The sequence below is a fragment of the Amblyomma maculatum genome, chromosome 2, assembly GCF_055883805.1.
Source record: "Amblyomma maculatum isolate TAMU_Amacu chromosome 2, ASM5588380v1, whole genome shotgun sequence".
Taxonomy (NCBI): Eukaryota; Metazoa; Arthropoda; class Arachnida; order Ixodida; family Ixodidae; genus Amblyomma; species Amblyomma maculatum.
The window spans coordinates 181,835,011-181,848,071 of NC_139345.1; positions in this window are offsets into that span (position 1 = coordinate 181,835,011).

Sequence of the window (13,061 nt, forward strand, 5' to 3'; positions counted from 1 at the left end):
TATCTCTGATTTTAATGAGCCAGCGCCATTTCCAGTGGATGTTAGGCAGCCACCAGTGAACACCCTTTCAAAACGTAGCAATATCTGATACCATCATAAATCCCCCCCCCCCCCCCCCCCCCGCAATCGAACGAGAAATCCTCTCAACCACTGACCATTGGAAGTTCATTTCGCATGCTAGGCTTTCCTTGTACGGCGGTGCATTGCTATTAGCGGGCCTAAAGGACGGGCGTTTTTCAGTAACCTTGGCGACCATAGCAGTGTCCGAGCCGTTTTCTGTTTCAAGTTTCAGGAAATTGTCAAGCAGTCTGTTTTTTTGCTTGGCATGTAAACGACTAATGAAGTTTAGTAAAACGCGTATTTACCAACACAATTGCTTTAATTAGCAGAAGACCTGTTAATGTTTTAGGATTTGCCAAATGCAATTTATTCCCCTTTAAGCAGGTGTGCAGTTATTTATTTATACATTTATTTATTTAATATGCTGCTGTTCTTCAAACAGGACTGTAGCAGGGATCTATTAGTAGAGTTCTAGCGGACAACTTATGTACATATTCTTTATTGGGAGCACAACAGGAAATAAAAGTTGACGCACGCAAAATCTTTAGAAAAAAAAAAAAACTATCTGTGATAAAAAGACATAAAAAGCAAAAACTCAGCAACGAAAAGCACAAGTTCACAATATAATACCAATAAGAGATTGAAATCGCAGTATCTTGCTGTCAGTTCCAATTATACGTTTGCCACAACTGCTACTTGTATTAGGAGTGAATCCGCAAGCCACTGATGATGCATTTCTGATGGCATTTTGTTCACGGCTGACTACAGCAGTCGTCAATGCCTCGCATCAACGCAGCTATCTTAAGACACTCGTGCTGTTGACTACAGCCGCTTTGCTTTACTATTTTTACACATGCAGTACCGCGTAAGGTAGTCTACGCACACGATGACCCTGCGGTTTCTGTTGGAGGAACCGGGAAACGGTCCTAGAAGGTCAATTCTCGCCTGTTCGAATGAGGTTTCTGTGGCGGCGGTATAGGCTAAGTGTCTAGCCGTGGAGTCGTCGTGCATTACCCGAAGAACCTGACACCGATGACTTGTAGGAACTACCAGTTGAAACCGTGCATGTACTGGCAAGTATTTCTTCCTTTATAGTAGGCCGTCACGAATGCAGAATGAGGTTGCAGGGTTCTGGGAACTTGCGTCATTAAAAAGCGGTGCCAATTCCCTGTCGTTCCACCGCGCAGCCTTGAATTCACCAACATCGGGGAAGCTTGGAGAGACAGCAGCTATATATTTATCTAAGATCTCACTCTCGAAATAGTAGTTTCAAGCCGCAACCCTGACATGCAGTCAGCTTACGACCTCGCTTAAAAGACACAGTAAAATTTAATTCTTGGAGACGCAAAGTCCACCGCGCAAGACGTCCCAGGGATCACGAAGGTTTACAAGGCAACTTTAGAAATGATGCCCCGTCACGATTTTAAATGCCCATCCATAAAGATATAACCGAAACCGTTGCACACAGAAAACAACAGCTAAGCATTTCTGTTCAGTTCTTATGTCATTACGCCAGCCTTGCTTAAAGAACGGCTTAAATATGCAACGACATGTCTATTGCCATTGTCTGTGCTATAACTGACAATGGCAATGAACATGTCGTTGCCACCTAGGGAGGGCTGGGAGGCGACCCTGTCCAGCTCGGACCTGGAGGCCCAGCGTGTCCTGGTCCAGAAAGCTAGGACTCCGGCGGCGGCCAATGGCGTCCCGGAATAGGGTCTGCCACTCATCTCCACAACCATACGCACCTCTCTTACCAAATCATTTCATTGTGAATAAATGTTTTCTTCTCCTCCTCATTGCAATTTTGGCGCTGTAGGAGCACTGCACCACCTATGACTGCGCTGGTGTCAGTGTGAAGTTCTGTTGGAGCTGATGGGCCGAAGTGGCGTAGTACAGGTTCTGATGTCAAAATAAGTTTTAACTTTCGAAAGGCGGAGTCGCAATTGGTAGTTCACTTAAAAGGCACATCGTTTTGTAGAAGGCAAGTAAGTGGATACGCTAGCAAATACCCAAATAAGAGCAAATACCCAAAAAACAACTGAGCTGTTTTAACGATTTCGGCGCTTTTAAACAAGTCACAATTTTAATTTTTCTCGGATCAGACCTGACCCCATCCTTGCTTACGAGATGTCTAAATACCATTGTCTGACGTTCTCAAAAACGACACTTCTTGCAATTGAGTAACAGACCAACTTTTTCAATACAGTCCAAGACATTCTATACCCGGCTGGTATGTTCACGAAAAAGAGTTCCGAATATAACTACATCGTCCAAAAAACATATACAAATATGCCACTTCACTCCGCGCAAAACTGTATCCATGAATCGTTCGAAGGAGGCTGGAGCATTACATAATCCAAACGGCACCACATTAAATTTATAAGTCCGTCTGGGGGACTATTGCCGTCTTTTATTTATCTTTCGGATGCATGGGAAACTGGCAATAGCGTGATCGCAGGTCAAGTGAGGAAAAATAGGAGGCCAAATGCAAGCAATCATTTGCGTCATCAATACGTGGCAGAGAAAACACGTTCTTCTTGGTAAAAGTATTCAGCGGTAGATAATCGACACAAAATCGCCATGTGCCACCTTTCTTTTTGACTAGTATCAAAGGGGCGGCCCACGGACTAGACGATTTCTGATTGATGCCCTTATGCAGCATATCACAAACTTGTTCTTCGATCGTCTGGCGTTCTGATGGGGATACAAAGCTTCTGACGGATTGGATAAGTAGTCCCAGTATTGCTTTTCTGCTGAGTATGGGTAATGGGAATGCATGGTGGCGAGTTCCGAGATAAATCTAAAGCCGCAGGATGTTTTGACAGAACTTCCACTAAACTGTGACGGTCACTTGTTGGCAGGGAGTTAACCATGGCAAGAAATTTCGACTTTTCTACTTCGGAGCATGCGGTAGGCTTGGAATTCTCTGTGCTGAGCACTGCCACTGATTCAACAGCGTATTCGTCAAATTTGGCAAGTTTTAGGACTCGTGGTAATACAACAGGTTCATTAAAGCAGCTAGTCATTGACGAAGAATAATGGCCATTCCTGATTGAAATGATGCAACAGCGAATCTGAACATTTTTCTTCGCGCAGTTGAGGGTAGTGGTTCAACTAGAGCTTCGAAAGCATCACCGACAGAGCTTGAACTAACAACTTGTATAAACTCTGCTGACATTGCACGATGACTATGTCGCCCGAAACCGAAAACATGCTAGGATTAGTCGGCGAATTTCCACAAAAGCAGATTCAATGCGAGTACTCATAGAAATGTCTCCGTTGCGAAAGTCGAGAGGGGCCCCAACATTTTTTCCAGAAAATCGAAACGAAGAATGCGGTTATGGGTTGATCGAGCAAGTACTGGGAATTCGGTTCCGAATGTGTGGCCGACGATTAGAAGGTTCACGGAACAGACTACAAATTGGGTAAGCGATTCGCTACCAACACCACACAATGTCACCGTTCGATCCAAACCAAACATAACTTTATGACCAAGGTTGTTATTAAAAGCGAGGCATATAATAGAAATGGTTGCACCTGTGTCCATTAAAGCCATTGCACCTACACCGTCCACAAACATTTCAATTTGGTTCTTTAACATCGAAACGGGCAGATGCATATATATACGCTAGAATTAATTGCGACCTCAATTCCATCTACTGCACTGACTAGTTTTCTGGAGGTGGCGATCGTCATCGGGGAGTTGAGGGTCGTAGGCACGGAGATGGTGGTGTCAGGCTGCGGTGAGAGGCTGGTGATTCGTTTAGGTTCAGCGCCGTTATTTGCTCTTGTCGGCTAGGTGTTACTCCGTACTCATTCTGGCCAGGTGTTCTTCTATTAGGATCATCATTGTCAGCGGGAAACCTGGTACGGGAATGCACCCACTGCCGGCGCGCCACTGCGGTTATAGACAGCGATTGCGGCAAAAACGCGTTATGTGGCCCATCATTCCACAAGAATAACAGACCGGTGGCTCACATTCACGCGATGAATCAGGCTCATCGTCGCTGGATTAAACGCTTCATGTTCTGGATGTAGTCGACGAAGAGGACGAGAGTGCTTGCTGTCGTAGGCGTTGATGGTGAGAGGATATCTTGATGCCTCCGAAGCTCTTCGCGGACAATCTGTCGAATTGTATCTGCTATGCTCAATGCTCATCGCTTCTGATACATCCACACTAGAGAGAGTTGTGACATTCGGCAACCGACCAAACTTCGGGATGATACGGCGTCGCTTCAAACCTTCAACGTACGGCAATGTCGTGTTACATCAGCGGTGGTATACAAATCGTCCTTGCTGATGAAAAAGCTGTACACGTTTTCCGCTATTCCCTTGATGAGGTGGCCGACTTTGTCTTCTCAGTCATCCGAGCATTAACTATTCTGCACAGCTTGAGGACTTTTTTTTTATGAAATTTGTGCAGGTCCCCCCGGTACTTGCGCTCGCTGAGCCAGAGTCTGTTCAGCGCTCTTTTTTCGAGCATCGGCATCGCCAAATCCCGCTGTCAATTTTTCTATGAAGCAATTGCAGGTTGTAAAGGATGCTGCATGATTATCAAACCATGTTACCGCTGTTTCTTGAAGAAAGAATACCTCATTCGCCAACTTGGTCTCCGTATCCGAGCGGTTGTAATTGATCACCCAATTGTATTGGGTAAGCCAGTCATCCACGTCTTCCCCAGGCTTGCCATAAAACTTTCCGAGAATCCCGATAAGGCTATGTCGTAGTAGGTTCAGCTGCTGGCATTGGCTGGGTTGGAACATCTGTTTGCGCCATCTCCGCCCGTAGTGCGAGGCAGCCCAGCCATTCTTCTGCTTCGGCGATGTAGGAGAGGTTCCATGGTGATGTTTACCTCGCACCTCCACCACATTTGTTACAAGGTTTATTTACATGGCAGATGTTAGATGAGCTGGACGTTAGCACACCAAGCTGACCGACCCAGCTTTCTCTTCCTCTTCTGCTTCTCCCGCCACACCTCGATTTCCTCCAATACAAGACCACGGGAAGTGCGTGACAATATTGAAGGCATATTGTTCGTATCCGTATATTCTTGTTGTTTTAAGTGCGTTTTGTTTTTCATTTAGAAGCGTGTGTGATTTTACAGGAATAATTCTTGTGCGATAGAACCACCGGAAACTTTTTTTAACGATGAGCTTGAAATGAACAAATATAGAATTGAGAGAAGTCATAGACTTGGTAGCATACAAGATTACAAATCCCTCCAATTACTATACTGGTCTGTTACCGGGAGAAGATGCGCATAGCAAAACAATCCTCGAACCTGAAAGGCTCCAATCAGTATGCGAGAGAGGACTTCTCCGTCAGGATGTGTGAGATTAGAAAGATGTTATGGAATAGTATTTTTTTAAACAGAGATCGAAAGAGCTGGTTAAGCTTGGTTTTTTATAAGGTCTCGGTTAATGGCCAGCATTACAATTGGGACGAACAAACCAATGATAACTACCAGTTAAGAACCGAGTTGATCCAAGACAGCCACAGAAATTTGTTTCGTTTGCTTTGTGGGTTTAACGTCCCAATGCGAACCTGGCTATGAAAGGTGCCGTAGTAAAGGGCTCTGGAAATTCTTATGTTATGAATGCAAATTTTAATGATAGTAAACTTTTACTACACGCCTACAACTTACATTCATTAGTTTTATAGGGTGCCCACCACAAAAATGCCACCCTTATAAACTAATGAATGTAAATTGTCGGAGTGTAGTGAACAAAACCCTTGATCTTAGATATCTCGCCCCAGTACATGAACCCGACCTAAATCCTCCTACAGAAACGTGGCTTCACAAGGGCATCTATGACAGTGAATTTTTACCTCCCAGTTTTGGTGTTTATCGAAGAGATGGTAGTGACCTAGAAGGGGTTGTACTGTTTTTTAGTAACAACCTGAAGAAAGAGAGAATGTGTGATGAACCTGTCGTTTAACCATTATTCTGAAAAATGCGCTACGATAATAACTATGTTGTGATAGGCGGGGTCTGAACTTGAAACATTAGAGAACCTAAAGAGTCATCTTGCGTCTAAAACGAGGGACTGTATTAAGGTGAGGTGATTTCAACCTGATTGGTATCGGCTGATCTCCCTTTCATCCAGTGATAGTAATACTCCTGTTAATTAAAATCTCACTGATGAGGCACTCCTGATCGATCAAATGCAGTTGGTGAAGGCGTTCACGCGAATACAATGAAATAGCAAATCAATCTTAGGTCTTGTTTTTATACGGAATAATATTACCTGAGAAATTCAGTGCGAAGTTGCGCATCAAATTTATGATCATAAACGCATACTCGTTCAGCTCTTCTCAATAAAGGATGAGCAGTCTGCCAGAACACCCTGTGTGCTAACATTTTCCTCGGCTGATGCTATGACAACTATTGATAGGTTAGAGTTATCATATGACAAATTTTGCAACACTGCTTGGAATATTTTTTGTGCGACGTCAATTCACTTAGGGTAAAACTTAGGAACAGTGCAAATGCCTATAATCATCTGTATGTTTCTTTCAAAACTTGGAAGGTAAAACTAAAAACAAAACTTGGATTACAAGATAGGTTTGAAAATTGAAAATAAATCTCACCGCTTTAGAAAGCAGTTAAAAAACAAATATGATTCGTTTTAAAACATACTTGCCGTTTATAGCAGAAAGCCTAAAGCTAAGATGGAAGAAGAAAAGGACAACTTTTACAACAGGCGTTTAAGTAAGATGATAACTGAAGCACCGAGCATGGTTTTGAGGTACATTAATCCTAAAATGTCAAGCTGTAGCACCTTTATTACCAATGACACCTGTATCTCGGACGCGTATAAAGCTGTAAATGCTTTTAACGAGCAGCAGACTTCACTAGCAATAGTGGCGCAATTCCTCCCAGTCATTTATTTCAATCGTTGCCGCCTATAGAGGACGTGCATATCACAGTCTGCTATATTGAATGTCCTGTTCAACTGAGATGAACGGAAAACACTCTATTCAGCCGATTTTAGAGATACGCAGAACTACTCTCAACATTTTTCATTTATTTATCAGCATCCTGCACTGCACTAGACATTATCGAATTAAATCCACTCTATAAGTAAGGTTCTAGAGTCCATTCGAACTCTTATATATCCAAAATTACCTCCCAAAATTACCTCCCATGCTGTAAGCTGCTAGAAAACATCATTCATAAGCATTTCATAATTTTTGGACACCCACCTATTTCTGTCCGCCGCCAAACATTGCTTGAGGCATGACTTCTCTGCCATAACAGAGTTGAGAAACTGTTCATTATTTCAGTTGTTAACTAACGACTGTAGTCAAATTTATGAAATATTCTCCACTTCACCACCGCATTCGATAAAAGCTCGCACTATAAATAAATGATAATATTAGGTGGGTGTAACATTAAAGCATAACCTCATCTGCGGCTGGAATACACGCATATCTATCACCTTGAAATAAGTATATGGTCTTTAATGAAGTTCCCTCCCAAATATTTTCTGTTACATGCGGTGTTTCACAAGGCTATGTACTGGGACTCTTGCTCCTTTTGCTATTCATAAACGATATCTTTGATGAAATAAATTGAAATGTTAAACTCTACGCGAATGATTGTATCTTATACAGTGTTATCAACTTCAAGGATTTCCAGGTAGAGCTTGACAAGGAACTAGAGAGGTTATTAGACTGGTGTGACACATGGTAAATAGCGGTCAACTACAGAAAAGCGTCATTATGTCAGTGATAAACAAAATCAACCATTAATCGTTCAGTACGCAGCCAGTGGGACAGTGCTTGAACGCGTTACAGGCAACAAATATTTGGATTATATTTTAAAGTTATCAGCAGCCCGCCAATAAAATTATGACAAATAGCTGAATGGTAAACTACGCTTTCTACAAAGTACTCCTTGACACGCTTCCTGTAGCACAAAGAGTTTGACATATACATCTCTTATACTTCCGATCATTCAGTATGTAAATATTATTTAGGATCCATTTACTGCAATCAATGCTAAAACTATAAAGGGTACAAACAAAAGCGCAGCTTTTTGGGCTTGTTGTTGCGTGAACATAGCGATATTGTAGCGCAAAACAGACAAGACACACGAAAAGACCTCGTTCGGTCTTCTCGTGTGCCATGTCTGTTTTGCGCTACAATATCGCTGGGTACAAACAAGGCAGAACGGTTTATTTTCAATCAGTACGGCGTAACGTCTATTTCTTACCTGGTTCGGAGAGCTGGCCCCGTATCCACCGGATAAAGAAACAGAATATCTCCTCTGGGGTTCTTGTTCAAACTAATAAATGGTCATATAGAGAGCACCACTTCCAGGTGTATTTCCTTTTCCCCGTATTATTGCACTAGAAAAAAAAAGGCAACTTTACTTACATTGTATTGCAAGAATGATGTATACATATATTCATTCTTTCCGCGCACTGTGGTAGAGAGGAATCAACTTGGTGAATCTGTTTTTTCCGTAAATACCATTGAACAGGTTGAGGCAAAGATTTCAACGTGATATGAACTTCTTTTTTTTGGACTATAGGCTGCCTCCTAACGGCAATTTACGATTGTTTGTTCTCATCCGTTGTAACTAATGCCTAATTTTCTGGTCTTGCAGTGCAGCATTATCACTTTTTCTATGTTTGCTTTCCTTTCCCTCTTCCAGTTTTTCTATTTTCATCCTTAACAATGAATCTCCTACTCTGCCGCATCTCCTCAAGGGTTGAACAGTATTGTAAATAAATAAATAAATATAAGAAAGCGCCCACTGACCTTATTATTGTTTTAAAAATTTATGGGCTAAAATAAATAACGAAATCGGACTCTGAACATCACAGGTGAGTTCCGTTTCTGAATGTTCTTAACCAGATTTCTAGTCCGATATATATTATCTGAAAAATGTTAAGTTGAAAGCTCGCTGAGCTGGCTTTCCCTAATCGCATAGTCGCATAATGAAATCGTGGAACGTGGTAATGTCGCCAAAACAATGTTACATTTCCTAAACCATCATATACACAAACGTCAACTGTACTGTGCATAACAACGGCGACAGACTCCTTTTTTATAAATATTCTATGCTGAAAAGGAAAATCAACAAGGTTCCAAATATTAAGTATTAAGCTTTGATATTTCCAACTGCAATTCCAGGGAATGTGTGTGTGTATAACTTTATTATGGAGGCGGCAAACGACGGATAAAAGCATCGTGACGCTAACCAAGCGTCGACCCTGGGTTATGCCCTACTCTGCACTACCTCATTTGGCCCGTTTGTGGTGGGTTGTGAGGCTTGTGCTTTTCGAGCGCACCCCGCGCCTGCTGGACGGCCCATAGTTGAATGTCCTTGTCTGTATTTTGCGCAGCACTTTGAAGTTCCGGCGGGTATGTCCTGGATGCAGCTTCGGTCGGGAACATGGCACAGTCCCACATTCCAGAGAATAAATTTTTCAACAGGGCTTATGTTTTACGGTCATGGCCGTGTACTCTGCAATATTATTGGGCTCCCTAAAATTAATCATTATTTATTATTTTTATTTACGAATACCTCATAAGGCCTTATATGTTCATAAATGAGGGAGCGGCACCTTCAGCGGATGAAAATCTCGACAGATGATCTAAATAATGATGGGTCGCTTTGTCCCCGACGGCATTTGGCAGGTCATTCCAATAGCTTGCTAACTGAACAAAGAAGGATGACTAATGTGCACATATCCGTGGAAGGGAAGGATATTCAGCCTTCCCATGGTTTGTGCGGTCAGAGGTGCAGTGGGCCGGGTTGATAATGGGGATTTAGGAAGGGATGGTAGTAAAACTTATGGAATAAACACAGAGTAGCCATCTTTTGGTGGTTAGCTAAGGTTGGCAGGTTAGCATTGTGCTTTAGTTCAGCGATACTAACGTTATAAGAATGTGCCGAGAAAATGAATCGAACAGCCTGATGGTTGCTGCTTCGAGAGTAGCTGAAATGTTTTTGTGATGAGGGTCCCAAAATGGCGCAAAGTTAACCTAGTTTGGAAAGAATATGTGTTAAATAGGCGAGGGATTTCACTGATAAGGGTGCTTGCCGTAAGGTTCGACGGAAGTAACGGAGAAGACGATTTGCCTTGTTAATGATGTGGGCTACATGAGACGACCAGCATAGATCGCTTGCTAAGTGGATACATATATATTTGCAAGTTGTCGCTGAAGTTATTTAAGTACCGCTGAGAAGATAACTCGAAACTGGTTGTAAATGATGTCGATAAAATTATGAAATAAATGGTTTCTTTATATCCAAGGACATTAATCGTGTTTTATACCACGTTAGTACCCGCTGGAGGCCATAACGAAGAAACACAACGTCAAAGTTTTTATATATGTAAGGCCTTAGATGACGCAGTCGTCTGCGAACATGCGAATGCTACAGAACATGTTAGTAGCCAGATCGTTTATATATTTAAGAAAAGAAGGAGCTCCAGGACGGTGCCCTGGGGTACCAAAGTTATAACAGCGGAATAAGAGGAACATTTGTTGCGTCAAAAATTGTTCTCTATTAGCGAGAAAGCTGCAAATCATATTATAAAAAGGAGTATTAAGATGTTTTTTTTGCGCGATAGTTGTAGGAAGAGTCGTTTTTGGTTAACTTTATCATAGGCATTTTCAAAATTAATGAAGATAGCGTAAATTGGAATGTAAAGATCATTATGGAGCTTACGTAGTTAGTGAAGAGAGCTTTCTGCGTGTCGCAAGAACGTTCCAGAAAGCCATATTGGTTCGGGTGGAAACAATCCCCATACATTAGGAATTTTGTTATTTGAGAGGAAATTACATGTCCCATTAGTTTTGAAGTGAGCCCTCGCTGTAGTAGTTGTTTCTTCACGCGTCGTCTGAAAGTGGCACGTCTTCTCCAGGTGTCGTAAGTGTGCATATAAAACTTTCCTGGGAGTAGAGCGCCCGGAACGAAGTCGACGAAGAAAAGTTGTGCAGGAAAGTGTTTTCGGTCGACGCTTACTAGTATTGATGCTAAACGTTCAGAAAGTGGAGCGTGCTAGAGGCATGTGATCTTTGGTTCCATTTGTTTTTCTTTGGAAGATACTAGACAAACACTTTCTTTAGAGGCCAAAATGAAGTTCTCTGGCGAAATGATCACCTGTTTGTCTGTAGCTGGGTAGGTAGGAAGGAACATGACCGTGGAATATTGCCATCCCTTCCGCAACTGAGCACGAAGCATTCTATCAATGCGGTATGTGAACACTCCAACCACTGTTTTACTTTGCCAGTGCTTTCGACGTAGCGTCCATTGTCCGCTACCTCCACAGGAGAATGCCGGCTGCCGCATACATCGCCGCCATTTTGCCTGTCTGAGCGCAATCTGAGAGGCTCACGTCGCTCGCAAAAAAAAAAAAAAAACTCCCAATCCACCTGCATAAATAGGTTGCCAACGTCACTACATCAAGCGCCTTCACGACGTAAACCGCAGTCGTCGGTGACGGAAAGAAAGATTACCAATTCCGCCATGTCTGTGTTGGCCATAGGAGCGAGGGCATTGTGAGTGTCGTGTGAGCGCGAGCTTTCGTAATCCGCCAGAATGTTCGTAAAAAACACACAAAAGCTTAAGCGAAAGCCTCATACAAAATATTATGCGCAGAACATATGGCCAACATTTGGGATACCGAATATCATATGAAGGAAATGACGTCATTATCCTAAGGAATGGTCATAACTATATATAAATGGAGGGAGGTGGGGTGGGTGGTAACGAGAGCAAAATAAACACTGGATATCTCGTCCTGCCTCACACCACATCCGCTGTGCGCTAGCATCAGTTTCCATAGCAACTTTTACACCAGCCGTTGTCGGGCTACAGAAGCGGGAAGTGCGATAATGCTATTATGGCAACTGTGAAGTCAGCCATTGTCGCAGTAAGAAAGCAGCGATTGCGACAACGGCATGCACAAAACCTCCAACCACTCCTTTCTAAGGCATAACTAATGGGCCTCCTTGTAAAGTCAGATTTGTCGTTTTACAAAAGGCATTCAGACAAGAAATACGTGGGGCATCACGCAACAAACCGCGTGGTGGTGCGCACCACACCAGGAAGCGTGGGCATCTGATTCTTAAGGCGGTGTGCAACACTGCTGCATGTTTGCGTTTGTGTGCGTTCTTTTTCGTTGTGTCCAATCGCGTTCTTCGCTACGTTTCCCTGAGTATGCCGCTTCACCAACCTGCCCAACAAACTGCATTGTTACAGTGTTGACACGTGCTGTGACGCGAATCCTACAGTTGACTACACCATATGACACTGAGAGCATATGTGCAGTTATAATACACTAGTTGTGCGATCTTTCGCGTTCACGTAAGCGGTCCTTGGTGTCGAATTTTTTCTTATCTCAGTAATGTTAAATTTTACCAATACGATTCTTTAGAATTTAGTTGGTAACTAATACGGTTTAAAATAAATAATGTATAAATTTATTCACAATTGAATTTTAGCCTGACAGAAAAAGGTATGAATAAAGGTGTGGGACATCAGTAAACTAATGCATTGTTTCTCATTATTAACGCATGCAAATGGCATGTCATCTGATATAACTGTCAATCAACGTATACAAAATGAGATTGTATGACATTTGTATGAGAATTATACAGAAAATCGTGAGGAGGTTATTATGACTAATAGTTTTTTTTTTCACAACGGACAAAATTGAATAAAACGAAGATGCACTGTAATTTCCTTCGGAAAAAACTTCACGGCAGAAACCCAAAATACTTTTGGAAAATTATGGTCAAAAATGCGAGTCGCAAGCTATGAAAATAGAACTTTCAGTGCTTTTGCCTGGAGTAACTCCTTCAACGCTGGGCCTTCATCAAGACCCTACTTCTGGTTTCGCAAATGGAAATTTTAGCCTCTATTTCTTTTTCTTCAATATGTTTGTAGGCATCGAGTTTTATGCAATGTCCTAGGCTGGTAACATGTGATGAAATAAGTAAATGCAAGATTAAACAATAAAATACATAAGTAATTA